This window comes from Malania oleifera, chromosome 12 (genome assembly GCF_029873635.1).
Source record: "Malania oleifera isolate guangnan ecotype guangnan chromosome 12, ASM2987363v1, whole genome shotgun sequence".
Taxonomy (NCBI): domain Eukaryota; kingdom Viridiplantae; phylum Streptophyta; class Magnoliopsida; order Santalales; family Ximeniaceae; genus Malania; species Malania oleifera.
Genome location: NC_080428.1, coordinates 38,328,555 through 38,348,070, shown reverse-complemented (window position 1 = coordinate 38,348,070; position 19,516 = coordinate 38,328,555). Strand labels below are relative to the sequence as shown.

The following is a 19,516-nucleotide window of genomic DNA, read 5'->3' as shown; positions in this document are numbered from 1 at the left end:
ACAAATTGGAAGTTTATAATAGAGAGATAAATGGAGAATAAAAGCACGCGTTTTCTGACTCAGCTCAACGCGTCTCCAACTATGTTTCTGGCTCCATCTCTAACACAACATTGGAGATCAATTACTATAGGAGTTGATACTATTTTCTGACGACCTTGCTTTGAGATAGTTCAAAGAAAAAGTTAGGGCTAAGCATATTGGTTGGGTAGAGTTTCTTAAGGAAAGTATCTATATTTTTAAACATTGCTGTGGAGTCTTTCATAGCACATCATAGGATGAATGACAATGTGAATATTGTCTAGGATTTAATTGCAGGTTTAGGCTTTTATTTGATGCTTTTTACAGGTGGCAATGAAAAGGTTATTCAAAGTAGGTCACTAAATATGACAACTTGAGTCAAAATCTAGCTCCAAAGCTTTCAATGGGGAAAAAAAAATGAATGAACAAAAGAATCCAAGAATTGCTCACCAAGGAATGAAAGATGTAAGAATTCAATCCTCAGACTTGATGTAAAGCATTAATTAATTATTATATATATATATATATATATATATATATATATATATATATATATATATATATATATAGGCAGAATATTGCAAAAGAGCATGCCTCACAAGCTGGTGCCTTTCTTTCTTGGACCCCATATCAGACCGTAATTTAATTCAAGGAGTCCCTTTGGAAGGGTAATCTGCATTTCTCTTCTGTCCATGTCAACAATAGGAACAATTGCTTCAACAAATGGTACCCATGCAAGGGAATCAGAAACATCAGTTCCTAGTCTTGGCATTCCAGTTTCATCAGGCATTACTCTTGATGAATCAAGCATACCCTGTAAAAGATCATTTGCTCCAGTATTGAAGACATTGACTACAATTCCCACTAGTTCACCAGTTTCCTATAAAGAAGAACACAATTGAAACATCAGAAAACCAAGGATTGAACAAAAATGGGTGAAGGATTATCCGAGAGAATAAAAATAAAGCAGAAAATGTATCAAAACAGCAGATGAAAAAAGCCAAACAACATACATCAATGCTTCTATATATTTAAGACTGATAGTATTTGGCACTTTAGAAACTAATAGAAATTAAAACCTTCCTTGAAACAGCCCTTTGAAGTAAGATAAATGCTTATCTTAAACCAAACTAAAAAAACATATGCATCTACTGTTTCAGAAGTTATTAAATATCTTAGCAGATTACCAGACAAAATATCATAGTAAGTCTATACCAGGAGAATAACTCTCATGCCAACGAGATCTCGACTGTAAAACTCGCCCTCTTCCTCAACAAGTACAGTTAAGCCAACAAGTCGTTTAGCCTGAGAAACAGAGAACAAAGCATAAGAGAAACACATGTACATAATAAAACCATAAAAAAAAGTTATGGCTTTATATTGTATCCAACCATTGAATTTCAAAAACATGTAATATAATATTATAAAGGGTTCCCAAACTTAAATAAAGCGTGTCAAATAAATACTCAAGGCAAACCAAGCAACGGAAACTAGCATACCAAAACTGTTAGGGAGGAACTTTGTCAAAGCCAATGTTTTCTGATTCAAATCAGAAGCTAAAACAAAATGGCAGAAGTACAATGTGGAAACTATGGCTCAATGGAATAACCAACAGGTAAAAAATTATCAAATATAATATGTTGCTAAAAAACTTGAAAAAGTTTTATAATCCATTTTGAAAGAATGAATTTTCCAAAAAAGCAATCATACTTAAACCACCAGAATATTATCTCAATCAAAATAATAATGAAGCTAGGCAATTAGTATTATCAATAGAAAGCAACCTGTCCCCCCCCCCCCCCCCCCCCCCGCCCCCCCCCTATTTTTTTAAAATAGGTAAAGAGAATACCAAACAGCTCCAAGGGAGTGCCTACCCTTACTTCTACAGAAACTGAACAGAATTAAAATTCAGAAAAGTCCAATCAGTCAGTAACTTTCTGGTCTCCAGAACTCCAAAAACACAAAGCGTGTGTGACAGAATTCTTGATTCTCTGCACAGGCAGCTCTTTTCCTACAAAGACTGCTCTACTCCTCTCCCTCCAAATATTCCAAAAAAACACATCAAGTGGATTTCGTCCCGACGGGTAGCGATTTTAATCTTCCGATCAACAAAATAAATAGCTCAAAAAACATTCACAGAAAAATGTAGACGAGAGATTTTACGTGATTCGGTAAGATTGCCTACATCCACGGAGCGTGCACCTGGAGAAAAATCCACTATGAAACGATGACAGTACAAGATCTAATCAAACTCTCCCTGATTCCAAATCCCATGTACACCCCTTCATCTGTCAAACCTGTAACGACCCAAAAAAAAAAAAATAATTGAAAAAATTTATTATTATTATTAAGAAAATTAATTAAATTAAGAAATTTGAGGATTTTGGGTATATATATATAAGTATATGTAAAAGTATAAGTAAGGACAAAGGAAAGAAAAAAAAAACTTAGTGCTTAAGTTTCTGAGCAAAGCAAGAGAGGAAAGAAGAAAAAAATAAATAAGCTTCACGCAGCAAAGAAAGAAAGAAAAAAAAACTCTCTTAGCTCACGCTCTCCACTACTCTTCTCTTTACGATTTCGTGGTGGATTCTCGCCAAATTGAAAATCCGAAAATACCACTGAACTTCATTCTCCGCCACCGACATTTCTATCGAAGTGGATTTATCGTAAGAGTAACGTGGACATATCTTTTGGGGTAAGACAAATTCTCATTCTTGCCTAAATTTTTCCTAAATTTTAAGTCAAATTGACGATCGAACACCACCACGAGAATCTAGGGATGATTCTCTACAAATCTAGCGGAACGGATTTCTTGTGGGATCGTTGTAGGAATAGCCCCAAAACTAAGATAAATGGGTTATTTAAAAATTAATTGTTATTTAATTATTGTAAATTAGGAAAGGTTAAAATAATATTTTATTGTGATTGATTTCATTGAATCAGGGTTCGGGTGAGCGCTGCGGATATAATTTTGGGAGCCCTACAGGCGTGATTCAGGGATAAAATTATATCAGTATTTTATTAAAGTAAACCAGTTATTTACGAGCATATGAAATTTATTATTTATCTATATGATTTTCAAAGTAGCCTGATTACTAGAAAATGATGATTTTGGTTTAAGGTTATACTTGGGATATTTGCTTATGATATTAAAACCGCGTGGCATGAGAACAATTTCTTTCTAATAAATTGAATATGAATTTCTGTGGTATTTAGGCTTGCATGAGGGGTTGTTTAGAATGATTATGACATAATGAATGATTTTTTTTATGTTTGACTCATGTGTGGGAATGTTTTGATATGTTGGATACTTGTGTGGTAATGCATTGATGCGTCTGTGTGAACTAACTGATTTGTTTATTCGTATGCATCTCAATATAACATTGACATGAGGAGGTTGTTATATTGCCTAGATGTAAATCATGATATGACGTTGGCAGGTCGATGAGCTTGTCATATTGTCATTTATATGGGATAGGACATTGGCAGGTTGAGGAGCTTGTTCTACTGATGTATGACAAGTAGGTCATGGGGATTGGATATTGGTGAATAGTGGTACCTATGTGGGCCATGTGTTGCGGAAGTTGGAGTGGTGCCTGTGTGGATAATGGCGCAAGTGTGGGCCATGTTATGTACCCTGTGTGGGTAGTAGTACCTGTGTGGGCCACATTATATCCTATGTGGATAATGGTGCCTATGTGGGCCATGTTATGTACCCTGTGTGGATAGTGGTGCCTGTGTGGGCCACGTGTAGATAAGAAGTACGTAGGTGCCTGTGTGGGCCACGTACTGATATGTACGCAATTGCTCTGTGTGGGCCACGTACTGAAGACATTGGAAGACGAAATATAGTTGCTTGATTCTTGTGTGGATGTGTTGTGCATGTGAATTTAATTAAAACATAACAGTAATGGTATATCATATTGTGAATGCATGTGTGTGCATGTGACGAGGTAAACATACCACCGGGGCTTACCACCGGGGCTTATTGAGAAAGGGGAGTGCTATGCTAGGTAGTTTCTTGGTATCAGTGTAAAGGGATGCTACTTATATTGGCGGGTAGACATCCTAATTCTCGGAAACCTTCGCCTTTAAAATAATAAAAATGTGTATACTGGCGGTGAGGTAATTCTTCACCTAAGGGCTTACTGGGTAAGGTGAGTGCTTTGGTAGGTAGTCTTTAGTATCAAAGCAGAGGAAAGCTACTTGTATGGGCAGGTAATCTTCCCAATCCTCAGGGACTTTCGCTTGTATAAAAATTATGTACTTGTGCATATTGGATGTGTGTGTGATATTAGATGTCAGTGATATTATTAATGATACGTTTTCTCAGTTGTTATTGATGTTATATGAGAAACAGTTTATTTTGATATATAAATATTAAAACTCATTTGTCACACGCTGTTATAATTTATTCCACCCTTACTGAAAAGTGTCTCACCTTAGTGGATTAACAACTTTTCAGGTTCTTTTGGAGATCGGGTTTGAAGGCCTAGGATGGGATTGTTTTTGGTGGTTTTTTTTTTTGGGGTATTGTGAGATACTGGTATATATATACAGATATATTTGTGCTGGGTTATGTTTTAAATGATGGTTGTGGATATGGATATCTGGATGTTATAGTGTTCGTTTTTGGGTTGTTATATAGAACTCTGGTATTTATTTGAGGTTATTTATTTATGTTCTGCTGCATGCATGTTAATTATGGTATCAAGTACAGGTGATTGGAACACGTGGCACTCGGGCCCTACTTGGCGGGTTTCGGGGCGTCACAAAACCAGTGAAGAAAAAATCTTCCTAGTGAGAAAGCCCCCCTCTAGCTCTCCTTGCACAAAATGACAAACAATACTCTCTTTTTCCTATGGCTTACAAACATATATATGACACCACACAACTGTTGAATTTAGAGATGATCCAACGGCTGTGATAAAAGCCACAATAAATAAATAAATAAAACATATTTTTTAACACTTCCAAACTTCCTTTGTCCTGCCATGAAGTCCACAGTAATTCCAGCACAGCAGTTGGGAATTCATGGCTTATATGTTACCCAAGCAATGTGAAAATTAGTAACAAACCAAACTCCACATTTCTCATTTCATTTGGAAAACTTCACCAGGTAAGGACACCCCAATACCCAGATTCTTAATCACTATAATTTAAAGCATGTTGTGATTGGTGGCTCGTTTCTTGAAATGACAAATTTACACAAGGAGAACATAGTGCATCATTCTGGGAGAAAACTATCAACGATTTTTGTGGCTTTTCTGAAATTGTCGACAGTTTTACTAAAATATCAGACATCTTCAAAAACATGGTTTCGGTATCTCAAACTGTTAACGGTTTCAGAAAATCTCAGGAAAACAGTTGATAGTTTTGTTTCTGGACAGCGAAATAGAAATTTAAAATTTGGATTTGAACATTAAGTGGTTGGTTTTTTTTGGGGGGGGAACCTCCAAAGGAAAGTCTATATATTCTTGTTTGAAGTGTATTGTGGGACAAGAGAGATCATTTTAGAAGTGTATTGTGGTACTCTATAATTTCTTAGTGAAATTGTTGTGTCGATTGCTTCCGTGGATGTAGGCATTGCTAAACCACGTAAATCTTGTGTTGATTCTTGTTTGCTTCTCATTTACTGGTTGTATTTGATTTTCTTGTTGTGTTTTATTTCGTTGTGCATCTTATATTCGATCTATTTTACAACAAATTGGTTTTAGAGCAATTGTTGTCATGACATCGAGATCATCTTCTACAAGATTTGACATTGTCAAATTCGATGGAACCGGAAATTTAAGTTTATGGCAGAGGAGAGGTAAGGACATACTTGTACAACAAGGAATGTGAAAGGCTTTACTTGGCATTCAACCGAATGGAATGGATGAGGCAACATGGGAAGAATTGCAAGCAAAGGCCGCTTCTACAATACGCTTGTGTTTAGCTGACGAAGTGCTCTATCAGGTGATGGAGGAGGATTCTCCAGTGGCTATATGGCAAAAGTTAGAAATCCGGTACATGTCCCAATCACTCAATGATAAACTTTTTCTTAAGTAACGTCTTTATTGGCTTAATATGGTTGAAGGATCAAACTTAGATCAATATATCAATGTCTTTAACCAAATCATAAGTGATTTGATGAGAGTTGATGTTAAGTTTGATGAAAATGACAAAGCTTTGATGTTACCGAACTCCTTGTCATCGACTCATACCTATGAAATCTAGTTACCACTTTTATGTGGGGTAAAGAGACTCTTGATCTAGAAGAGGTAACAAGTGTCTTGCTGAATTTTCATCAAAGACTGAAGATATGTAATGAAGGAGAATGACTTGTGGTGAAAGGAAATAATAAGCGTGGCAAAGGAAATTTCAAAGTGGGTCAAGTCAGAAATCCCACAATCAATCCAAGAAGAAAAAGGAAATTCGGTATTATAAATGTGGTAAAAAATGGCATGTGAAATCGGAATACCCGAATTAGAAGAAGGGAAATGATGAAAAACATGAGAGGATTTCAAATCAGTGAATGTGGTTCAAGAAGGAGGTTAAGTGCAGCGATGGTGATGTTCTTTCAGTATCATCGAGGTCGGATAACCTTACGGACTCTTGGATACTTGACTTGGCATGTTCTTACCATGTGACTCCAAATAAGGAGTGATTCAGCACTTACAGGTTAGTGAACTCAGTTTAGTTCTTATAGGTAATGATGCTTCTTATAAGATCAGTTGGCATAGGAAAATGTTAAGATAAAAATGTTTGATGGTGCCGTGAAAACCTTGAGCAATGTAAGACATATACCGGAGTTGAGGAAGAGTTTGATATCACTTGATACTTTGGATTGTAATGGTTTCAATTACAAGTTCGAAGGTGGAGTTATGAAAGTTTGGAAAGAAATTAGATGGTGATGAAAGGGCAAAAGTTAGATGGGAATATCTACACATTGCAGGGAACTACAGTTGTAGGTGGAGCTGCAGCCATAGATGCTGAATCTGATGAGACTGTCTTATGACATATGTGTCTTGGGCATATTGGGAAACATGGTATGAAAGAATTCCACAATAAGAAAGTCTTAAAAGGTCTGAAATCATGTTAGTTGGATTTTGCAAAATTTGTGTGCTTGGAAAACAAAACGGGGTAAAATTCAAGTCAGTTGTACACAAGATGAAAGGTATTTTGATTATGTGCATTCCGATGTTTGGGGCCCGATTAGAGTTGCATCAAGGGTGGAAATGTGTATTATGTGAGTTTTATTAACGATTACTCATGAAAAGTCTGGGTATACTTCATGTAGCACAAGTTTGATACGTTTGCCAACTTCAAGATTTGGAAGGCTGAAGTGGAAAACCAGATGGGGAGAAAGAATCAAATACTTGAGGTCGGACAATGGGACTGAGTATGCTAATTATTGGTTTATGGAGTTTTGTACATAGCAGGGCATTAAGAGAACTTTACCATTCGTCGACACCTTAGTAAAATGGTGTGGTGGAAAGGATGAACCAGACTCTGGTTGAAAGACTTCGGTGGTCTCAGGCTTAATGCAGGGCTACCAAAAAGAACTTTTGGGCCAAAACAAATTAGGATGACTTGTTTTCTGATAAACTGAGCACCAAGGGCGTCACTAAGGGTAAAGTGGTAGAAGAGGTATGGACAGGAAATGCAGTAGGCTACTCCGGATTGAAAGTATTCGGGTGTCTAGCCTATGTTCACGTGTCTAGTGAGGAGAGGTCTAAGCTTGACCCGAAGTCTCATAGTTGCATCTTTTTGGGATATCCAGAGGGTGTGAAGGGTACAAGCTAGGGACCCAGGGGCTAATTAGGTGGTGATTAGTAGGGATGTAGTCTTTGATGAAAAGTCTTTGGTGAAGCGTACTCAAGTTTGTGATGAACAGAAACAAGGGCCAGAAAACGGGGGCATTGATGAACATGTTGTGGCAGGTGAATTTGGAAGCTCAGAGCAACAAAAATGATCATGGTCCTATGGTTGCAGGGAGCTCTAGCTTGGGAAATCAACAAGTTGACGATCTTCCAATACGGAGATCCAGACGCACTATTAGGCCTCTGCCAAGGTATGAGTTTGAAGAGGTAGTGTGTTATGCTTTTCTGTTAGTTGGAACAATCCAACTACATTCAAGAGGCAATGCACAGTTAGGAGAAAGGTAGGTGGATGGGAGGAATGATTGAAGAGATGAAATCACTTCATAAGAACCAACTTGGGATTTGTGGAGCTTCCAAATGGGAAAAGGACCGAGAGGTTACAATATGTATATAGGAAGAAGGGGGCAATTTCATAAAAAGGAGAGAAATTGATAGGATTGGTGTATTCCCAAGAGTGGGGTGAATTGGGGTATTTCAAATTTTCTGCTAGGTTCAATTCAAATTAGCAATCAGTATTGCTCAACCTAGGGTCTTTATAAACAGACTCAATTCCCCCAAGAAATTAACTGAGAAAATATTCAAAGCATTATAGTAGGCTCAGTATTTCCCAATCATCCATAGTATTTAAAACATGCACACATTCATAATAAATTTAAATATAAGTAAACATTGCAGGAATTTAAGTGTGGAAATTAAATAGTGCAAGGAAAGAGAGAACGACAAACGATATGTTATCAGGGTTCGACCAATATTGCCTACGTCCCTGCCTCAAGCTCACAAGAAAGAGGATTCACTAATTGCTCACTTACTGGTGGAGTGTCACTTGTGATAACCTCGTGGAAGAAAGTCTTAAAAAGGATTTGATGTTACTATCCATATAAAAACGTGCACCTTCGTTTCGGGAGCCTTCGCATAAGAACTCCACAGTTAAGTGTGCTTGGTTGAAGTAATCTTGGGATGGGTGACCTTCTAAGAAGTTTTACTCAAGAAGTATGTGAGTAGGACAAAACACGACTGAAAAGAACACATGTTGGTCTATTGGGCCAATCATTAGTCCGATACGGCCCGCCCCCCTGTTGTCTGTTCCAGGTGGAGGAGGAGAGACGAAATACTCCCTAGCAGACCCAAGTTGGGGCATTACAACACTAATTACAACCTCCTCTCCTTACTGGGCGAGGAATACCCCAGGTCACATTACAGGGCTGACCCCAACCTAGTCACATCTTACAAGACGATGCACCTAATTCTCCTAACTGGGTCTGAACCAGTCCGAGACTTTCTTAACTGGGTCTAAGTCTATCCGGTGCAACGTTATAGGCTAGTGCAAACCTCTTTCGATGATCACACGTCAGGAATACAATAGATATAAAAATTTACGTATAAATAAAACACTTCTTCACTAAGCAGATGTGTACAACAATAAGCACTAGAGCACTCATGCAGATATGAATTGAGCTCAATGAGAATGTGTATTTTCACAATAATATTTTCAATAAAAACAGAAAGTGTGAAAAATAGATTTTCTCAAGAATAACAATGAGAAACCTTTCCAGCAAAGATTTATAAATGAAAATATGCTCAAGGTTCTCTTTCAATATCCCAATAAATTTTCCAAAAAAAATTTTCAAATAAAGTTCAAGGGAAGCAAAAGCTTGTGCTCAAAAAGATTTTTCCTTATAAAACAAATGAGCTTTTGGAATCCTACAAAGAGTGGGCAAAAGATTCACAAGCCTATATGAAGTTTCTCCCAAAATATTTATCAAGAAAAACTATATGGAAGAACCTCTAACTATACTTTTAAAAATTGATTTTCAAACTAAAATGTGAGTGATAGTATTTTCTTTGAATAATAAAAACCAATGCCTAAATGAAAAGTTCCTTAAAACAATCCTCAAGAACAATGAATTGCTAATGAGGAGTGTAAATAAAATGAATCAAAGCTCTCTTTCAAGGAAGATTTTTCAAATGAAAGTGAGAAGAGAGTAAAAATTAAGCATAAAATTAGAGAGGATTCTTGGGCTAATCTAATCACTAATCTTGCTTTGAATGGGGGGTGTATATAGAGTCTCCAAGAAAAAATGACTGTTAGGGACATGGTGGGGATTTTTTAGAAATATTTGATTAAAAAATAACCTGTTTAGCGCTTAAAATTTGGGAAACCCGAGAAGTTCGGTCAACCGAGTTAAAGGGTCGGTCGGACCAGCCCTCTAAAATATTCAAAATATATGAGGCTGGGTTCGGCTGAGCACAAGGCCGATCAATCGTGCTAAGGGTGATTTCCAAACCTTCGTAAGTTCGGTCGATTGGGCTAGTTTTAGTTCATTTAGTTAGTCGGCTGAGGATGCTAAAAAGATCTTGTCGAACGGTTGGGCGACCGTGGACGATATGTTCATTTAGGTTCGGTTGGCCAAGGCTATAAGAACCGCACTACGTGGCAGGTTCGGTTGATCGAAGTATTTTGAACTGAAATGGTTCTGTTGGCTAAGGGCTTTTTAATTAAGCCTAAAAATGCAACGTCGGTCGACCGAATTTTGGCCTTGCGTTTTACCTCAAAGCTATTCCAAAAATCCTTGTAATGATTTTAGCCTTTTAGAAAAATATTTTTTGTGCAGTGTTGGGTCCCCTATGGGTCTGTCTACAGTCATCCTGAATTTATCATTCAAATTGTGCATGTCATGCATTATTACAGACCAAAATATAAAAACAAAATGCAATTACAATCAATCAAATGTCTTTTTGTCTTTTGTTCTTTAGCCTTCATGGAATACGCTAGGTGTGTGTGTTCTTTAAGTTCCTTCTGGCTTTCATGACCCTCTTCCATGTATGTTTTTGATTATTAACCTATTCAAGTACTAGACACATATATTAGATCCGTGTGCTTTGTCAACATCAAAATAGGTATCGGACTCAAAAAGTCAACAAAAATTCAAAGCATGGTTGGTGGCTGTTGGAAATAATGTGATCCCAAGAAGGGGGTGAATTGGGTTTTAAAACTTTTTGGTTAATTTAAATATTTGTCGATTCACCACAGTTCATTTTACATTCAATATTAAACGCATGTATGTAAATGATTAAGTTATTGGTCTATGCATACACGTGTATCTCATTCAAAGTAAATGTGTACTGCAATTAATAAAACAATAAAATAAAATAGGCTATACACATACTGAATTTAAAGTGCAGTAATTTAAAATGAGGTAGAGAGAGAGAGGCACTGATATTTGTTATCAAGATTCGGTCAAACCAGCCTACGTCGCCGCTTAGGCATACCCCCTAGAATTCCACTATCCCTGCTCACTTAAACGGATAGAGCAAAAGTCATTACAACCTCTCCTTATGGGGCAGGTAAACCCCAAATCAATTCACAGCTAAACCCAACTTGTCTCCTTTACGGGGTAGAGACTCCCCAATTCAATTTTCGGGGCTTAACCGAACCGATCTCACTTACGGGGTTGAGACTCCCCAATTCAATGTACGAGATGAATCCAACCGATACATTAAAAGATTTTTGTAAAAATAAAAATGCTTTTGAAAAATACAAACATAAGTATGTACACATTGAAGCTCTAAGAATACACTCTCTGATGATATGAAATATAAGTTCAGTAGAGTAAGAGTGTTTTTTCTAAAGATGATTTTGTAATCTTTGAAAAGATATATATGATAAATGCTTCAAAAGATTTGAACTTTAATAAAATATTGTCTAAAATATTTTCAAATATGAACCGGAGAACCTAGTGGTTTGGTTTTTCAAAAAATTTTATGCACAGATATGATCTTTGAAACAAATGAAGTATGCATGGTGAACGTCAAGATCTTCAGATCCACAAATGAAATCTCTGAAAAATTATTTTCAGAATAGAGTATAGGATATTTTGAAGTTTTAGCTCAAACATGGATGTGTGCTATAAAGTAATAAAAAATAAATTCCCAAGGATGAAATACTCTCTTAAAATATTTCAGCTGAAGAATCAAAGAGAGTTTGGAGAGTATAAAATTTACCCCATAAAATATTTTTTGAAATAGAAATTGAAATAGGGGAACTTTGACTAAAAAATATTTGAGAGAATTTTAAAGTTAATCAAAGTTGCTAGTCTAGAGTATGAAGGGATAGTTATAGTTTTTCTAAATTATGACTATTAGGGACACTCTTGATATTCTTAAAATAGTTTAATTAAAATTAAAAGTGTTTAGGCGCTGGAAATAAATCCAACCTGAGAGGTTCGTGGTCGGTTGGTGCCTAGGGTTTCGAGTCGTTCAAGAACACTCACAAAGAGTAAAGATTTTTCGGATTTGGTTGACCCATGGACCAAGACCGGTTGGCTGAGCCAGGTGATTTTTCCAAACATTCATGTTTTCGGTTTCGACCAGGGTGATTTAGAACTATAAGTTCGGGCACTCAAGGACGGTGGAAAAGTCAATGACCAGGGTTGGTCGACTATGGAAGATGTGTTCATTTTTGTTAAGTCACTCGATACTTAGTCAATATTTGACTTTTTGGCCTACAATGTGATCAGTCAACCAGGCTATAACACATAAATCGGGTTGATCGCTCAAGCTTTTAATTAAGCCTAAAAAGCCTAACGAATCGTTGACTAAAGGTCTACCGAAAGTCTTTGTAAGCCCAAATTTTTACCTTAATTTATTTTGACAAACCGTTTTGTGTGATTTAGGCATTTGGAAAAAGGTTTTATGTGAGTTGTGGAGGACCTGAAAATTTTAATTAATAAAGTAATTAAGGAAAGAAATGAAAGAGCGAAGGGAAAAAGCATCATCAAGGGTTCGTCGACGACGATCCGAGTCTTCTTGATGAACCTCAGTCTAATGTCAACGACGAATGTCCCTTTAGATCTCGTCGACGAGAAGATACTGAGAGTCTAGGGAATTTTAGGAAATTTCAAGTTCATCGACAAACCAACCTCCTCGTCGACGAAGTTGCCAATTCATGGTTGTTCGTCGACGAATCACTTGAAAGGGGACTCTTTGACGGGGGGGAATGTCGGCCTATAAATACATGAAACCCTCATTTTCAATAGCCGCGGACTGATTGAATTCGGGTTTCGGGGGGTCAGGGGTCTAGGTGCTTCTCCCCAACATCGAAAAAATCTCTAGGAAACGGGGCTATAGTTTCTCTCTCGTCTCTCTCTCTCTTCTCATCTTCTCTCGCCTCTCTCTCTCTCTCTCTCTCGGTGGCTCTCTCTATGTATGCCACTTGTTAACCTAGATGACGATTCGGAATTGCCAGGAGGTTGTGGGGGAATTCTCTACAACTAACCAGGAGCAAGTTTAAATTTGGCAGTTGGCCGAGGCACTATACCCCAAATCATGGTACGTGAAGTGAAATATTTATAGGGTTTTATGGGTTGTTATTAAGAGAATGGGATTCGGAATCTAGGGGAAGTGGTTTAATGAGAATTATTCTAGGAGTTGAGTTAACTTAGTTTGGAAAAACAAAACAGAATGATTTTTAGGGTTTAATGAGTTTCGAACCCCGCGGATGTAGAGATTTAGATGTTAATGACCAATAACATTCAGTTCAGATAAAGTAAGGGAATAATTATATCGCTCGTTTTCCTGAAAATCATTGGTTTGGGAATATAAAAAATTTAAATATAGTATTTTACTGAATTTAAATTTGATATGAATATCAGATAAATTGTATGGCAGATGATTATACTGACAGTATTTGAAATTGGTAAGTGATTTACATTGAGAATAATGAGGTTCTTGATTATAATCAAATTATGATATTTTAAATTTGGAAATGATACAGTACTAATTAATGAAGTACTTTCTGAGAATGAGAAAACTTAAGCATAGATTTCGTATACAGGAAAGGAAGAAATCTGAATGTTGATATATTTTACTGAGATATGTGGAAAATCAGTGAATGAAATATTGTATATTATATATGATTATATTGTTTGTGTGTGTGTGTGTGTGTGTGTTTTGTTTGGACACACTAAATGACATCTATATATATATATCTATCAGATGATGTAAAAAATTGAAATGTTGAGATGGAATAAAGGGCAGGAACCTAATGTAGAATATTAAACGTAATTGATATATGAAATAGAATGGAAATATTTGCAATGTGGAATTCTGCATATACATATGAGATGTGGAATTGGAACTTTACTGAAATGTGTAATACTAGATTGTGATATTGAAAATGGGAATATTGTAATGTGTAATACTGGCATAGCATACTGCCAATATGATAAATCGAAATGTAATATGCAGATGTAAGGCGCAGGTGAATATTGAAATGTGAAAACTGCAACGTGAAATACTGCATGGTTAAAATTTACTGATATGTGAAGGTAGAAAGGTTGCAATGAAAACCCATACTGATGGCATATGGATAATGAGCACGGTACCGGTTGGCTATTTGTGATGATTCGGTGCACTACACGGACTCTTATGGCGCGTGTTGTGTAAGATTAAGGAGCCAGTGTGAAGTTAGTGTTACCCCCTAGCGTCTTGATCAGGGTGGGAAGTCAGGCCATTCGTAGCTACAGACGAGTATGGGTATGTTTACATTTGATCTACGACGGGGTGAGGTCAAAAACGCGTGGTTAAGATCCAACTTTCGCCTCCCAACACCTAACCAGGTGGGGTAAAGTGAAAGGAAAACATGGCCTGAATGAAAAAAGAAACTCCCTTAGGGCAGCCATGATTCACAAAAACTCGATATGAAACCCAGATAGTATAAGCGCGAGGTAGGGGTCCGGGAGGAACTCCATGTGCTAGCTGTGGAAAGTGAGATGTAAATGGGAAAAAAGAAAAATGACGAATGATGAAAATCGGTAACCTGACAGATCCACATGATTAATCACATACATAAAAAAAATGTAACGCTAATTAAAACACAAAATTTCACATTGAGTAAGCTTAGGGGCTGAGTAACTGTGAGATAGGAAACCTAATAAAGTAGTCGGTTGTAGGGCCAATCCGAACGTTATCAGTAAGAATACCCACGTAAATCAGAGCAGATGTTAATTTACATTTGTATAGGCATGATATCCCCGATTCTCAAGAACTCGCAAGGGATACTATAGGGGCCTATGTTGGAGCGTCAATGACTTGAAAATGTGAAGTAAAAGACATTAAGAGAACTTTCGTTTTTATATAATTATATGATTAATGAACCAAGATCTCAACGCTTAGGTTTTTCCAAAGACATGATATGTTGATAAATTTAAAAAACGAGTTATGGTCAGGATAGTAAAAATGAACTCATTTGCACAACACTGTAAAATATTGTGGATTTCGTCTGTACTAAGATGTCCTCTCACCTAAATATCTGAACATAAATTCAAAAGGAAACCAGAGATAAACCATGTTGATGGGGGATAAGAAAAACTAAAAAGCAGAGACTCCCGAGGGGATCTAGTACCATGATATGCAGGGTGAGTGTATGACTAGGGGATGTATGTTTCATCCTAGATTATTATTTGTTTTTGTGAATGTGTTCGAACATGTATATCACATCTTGTCCCCTCGTCTCCGTTCATGTGCAGACTGTGCCCTTGTTTTTGTCTTTCTGTACTCTGGTAAATTTGTAATTAATTGCTGATTGTAGGTGAATACTAACTAATCTGCTCTCATTTCCGTCGATATCGGTTGTTTTGTATACAAAAAAGACTGCTTACCCAGTGTCTCTTTTCGGGTCGTGTTTGTGTTACGTATGCATAGTTTCTGGATGTGACGATGGTTTGAGTTATATGTTGTTAATAATTATTTATATGAATAAAAAAATCCCGACTGGCAAAATCAAAGCGGGCACAGGAGTGGCTTAGGTCTCTAAGGTCAAGTCATGGTCATCTGAGCAATATCCCATATCATGTAGATTGCAATGCATATTACAGACCAAATGATAAAATAATACATTTACAATAATATATTATATATAGATATAATATTATTATATCTGTGTGTGTGGTGTGTGTGTGGTGTGGTGTGTATGTATGTATGTCTTTTCCTCTTTACCTCTTTTTGTCTTCATGGAATGCAACCCTTAGAGTCCTCTTTCAGCGTGCTTCTGGCTTCCATTTCCCTTTGTCTTATTGCGTTCAGGTGAATAAAAACTTGTACAACCCTCAACGCACAGATAAGACACTAGGGTGCCTTGTTAGCTTCAAAACAGGGATCAATTCAAAGTCAACATTGGCAGAAGAATACTTACGGAAGAAGCTTTGTGATAGACTAGTGGTGAGAATTTTTTCACATGTGGTCCGACATACTTCTATGTAGAACTTATGTTGGGGGGGGGGGGGGATTGGTAGCTCAGTATGTAATCTTCATGTGGAACAAATGGATGTGAGACGGTTTTTTCTTCACGGTGACTTGGAGGAACAAATTTATATGGTAACAACCCGATGGATTCATGACGTGGGAAAAGAAACTTAGTTTTTGTGCATGCGTTCTGTGTCCTCCCCGTTTCCCCCCTTGCCCGTCATTTTTCGCGCCACCTGTTGAAGAAATCTCTTTTAACGTGTGAATAGTCTCCAAGGGCTACAGTGGGGAACTTAATTAACTATTCTTGCGTTCGCCTGCGATTCTCGCTACCTGATTACACAGATTGGCTACAAAAGGGTGCTGAGTATCAACTGTTCGCATATCTGTGAACCAAACTTGATTATGATGGCGTTCTCGCTCAAATCTTTTTCTCTGTTATTGTACGTCGATAACATGTTTAGTCATGCTTCAAGATTTTACACTGAGTATGCGTAAACTCAAGGCCGCTGATTGCTAAAATATCAAACTGTTGCATAAGTACGAGTCTTGACATGAGGGACTCTGGTTCATGACCCGCCTTCGCAAGAAAATACTTGGGAACTGAGAATTCTGTCCCGGGACAGAACTTCTTATGAGAGGTTTATGCTATCTTCACGGGTCGGTTACTGATTGACATCAGTGTGTTGTGGAGTGGAGTCGTTGGTGTGCATGGCATAATGCAAAAAAAGAGAAAGAAAGAAAAAGAAGTCACAGAGGGGAGGGGGAGAGGAGAGGTGAAAGGGTTGAGGAGAAAGAGGGAGGAAGGAACTGAATCGGAGAAGGGCAGAAGGGTGAGGGCACAGCGGGAACGTAGCAGAGGGAGCCAAGCAGGAAACGATAGGCTTGTGGAGAGACCCTGGTAGAAGGCGAACTGCGGAGGCAAAGAGGCTGATGTGCTGGGAAGGGACAGAAAACAGAGGGTGGGGGAGGGAGGGGAGGAGGAGGGGTGGTGATGAGGTAAAAAGGGGGGGAATGCCAATTAATAAAGATACAGACACATAAGCTAACAATTTCAAGACCCAGATAGCCAGTGAATTACGGAATAAAAACATTCAAAAGTACACACACTTCCTAGCGTTAAAGGCGCGGAGATAGACTAAAACATGAAATTGTATGGAGGGAAAATCAGATGTGTAAATCTCTCCGAATTTGGACAGCACCTGCCCGCCGTAGGTGAGTAGACAAATTTTCTCCACACAATACAATCCAGGACATAGCACCCTTCACACACCCCAGGTAAACCCCCCAACAGCCTGGAAAAGTTGACAAGGCCGCAGGCGATAGCCTCACCTGCCCCCCAGGAGAGAACAACCGGCCGCCCACAGAGATCAGCACCGCCATGCTACGGAGCCAGTCAGAACGACTGGCCTAACAACCGAACGACATCTGAGAGAACACGGGAAACGGATGAGGACGAACCTCCCACGATAAGAGGCCCCTTCTAACAGCCCACCCCCTCGGCTAGCTAACAACGGCACCGCCAGCCGAAATGGGAGTGAATTTGAAACGAAATGACGAAAAAGGAAGGAGACGAGAGGCATAAAAGGGGAGGAAAGAAGAAATAAAAAAAAGAAAAAAGGTGAAGGAAGACAGAATAAGAGAAGGAGAAGAGGGAGGAGGTAAGGGAGGAGAGCAGAGGAGAGTCATGGTCGACACAACAAGGTTGTCCGTCCATTATAGATTTGTAGATTTTGACTATGTAGGAGATATGGTGCCGAAGTCTACAACGAGTTATGTTTTTTCCCTGTGGAGGACCTTATATGTTGAATCCATGGTTCAATCTCTGGTAGGATTGTCCACAACTAAATGATATCTGACAGTTTCCGAAACTGTAAATGAACCCTTATGACTACCAGTTTGGTCCAAAGAATTGGGATTACAACAATAGTGGGTGGGTTTTTTTGCCTTTTTCCATCAGAGTATCATTTACTGTGGCGAAAATCAAGTGTCCATGTTAGAACTAAACATCTTGTGTGAGGTTTCACAAGGTTTTGGGAATTTGATTACTTCAAGTGAGACTTGTGTTGTTGGAAAAGTTCATACATCTGAAAATGCGCGGCACTTTTGGACGAAATCAGGTTACTTTTGAAAATTCAAAAGCATTGCTTGGACTTATTTCATATCTCCAATGCTATAGAAGGAAAGACAAATCCACTCACGTCAAAGGTCAAGGTTGAGGTCGGGCTATGGTTTTTCATGATTCTCCCAAGGGGCAAATTCCCAAGTGGAAATTGTTGTGATATGGTTGCCTCATTTCCTTGAAATGACTAATTTATACAAGGAGAAGAACATAGTGCAGCATTCGGGGAAAAACCATTGAATGATTTTCTGTGAGCTTTTTTGAAATTATCGAACCGGTTTTACTAAAATCTCAGACATCTTACTAAACTACTCTCGGTATCGAGGCAAAAAAACCCTTATCGACTGATTTAGGAAATTCTCAGGACAATCGTCTACGGTTTTGTTTTTTGGGCAGGAAGATAGAAATTCAAAATTTGAATTTGAACGTTAAGTTGATGGGTTTTGGGAGGGAAACCTCCGAAGGGAAGTCATGTATTCTATCTAAAGTGCATTGTAGGATAGAGAGATCTATTTTTAGAAGATTATTGTGTCCTTTAATAATTTCTTAGTACAATGTTTGTGGCCCGATTGCTCCGTGGATGTAGGCAATTGCCGACCACATAAACCTTGTGTTGATTCTGTTTGCTTCTCTTTACTGATTGTGTTTGATTTCTTTGTTGTGTTTATTCTGCTGTCATGCTATATCCGATCTATTTTACTACAGAACGAGGAAAGAGACTACCTAACATATATCATGTTTTTTGGCAAAGGGCTCCAAAATAATAGAAATACAACAAAATAAAAAAAAAAATTATTTGGCATAAACGCACCAGGTCTACTTGTCATGCCAGTGAACTAACTTCCATTCTTTTCCAGGATGACTCTTCCTTCACCTGCTCAACTTCCTGAATTGTGGTTTCTCTTCCTGAAACCCGCTGTCTCAAGCCATCTTCTTCCAGGCTGATACAAAAACCGTGTTATCTTACCAACACATTTGAAGGGACACAAACAAAATCCCATAATTTCCAAAAATTCGTGCCAAGTGGTTAGTGGGTATTTTAACCCTTGGAAAGTCGCAATTCAGGAAAGCATGTTGGTTTATACAGTATCTCCCCTTGAAGGCCCTGAGTCATTTGCTTATATACCCAACTTCAACAAACCCTGATGCACCTCTCGACGGTTTCAACATTTCTTGAGTAGCTGAATCAAACTTTAACTTAAAATTAAAAAAGCATAAAAAAACTCATTACACAAACCCCCTCCCAAGGGCCATAAAAAATAAATCAAAT

At 37.9% G+C, this 19,516-nt stretch overlaps 1 long non-coding RNA gene across 1 annotated transcript in view; it reads right to left on the bottom strand.

The window, feature by feature from the left end:
- Positions 1-628: 628 nt before the first annotated feature.
- Positions 629-19,516, bottom strand: part of LOC131145197 (uncharacterized) — a 38,457-nt gene continuing 19,569 nt past the window's right edge. Inside the window, exons 3-5 of the long non-coding RNA XR_009134016.1 lie at positions 2,182-2,315; positions 1,234-1,323; positions 629-898 (exon numbers count right to left, since the gene is read on the bottom strand). This is a non-coding gene — a long non-coding RNA (uncharacterized LOC131145197). The remainder of the gene's footprint in view (positions 899-1,233; positions 1,324-2,181; positions 2,316-19,516) is intronic.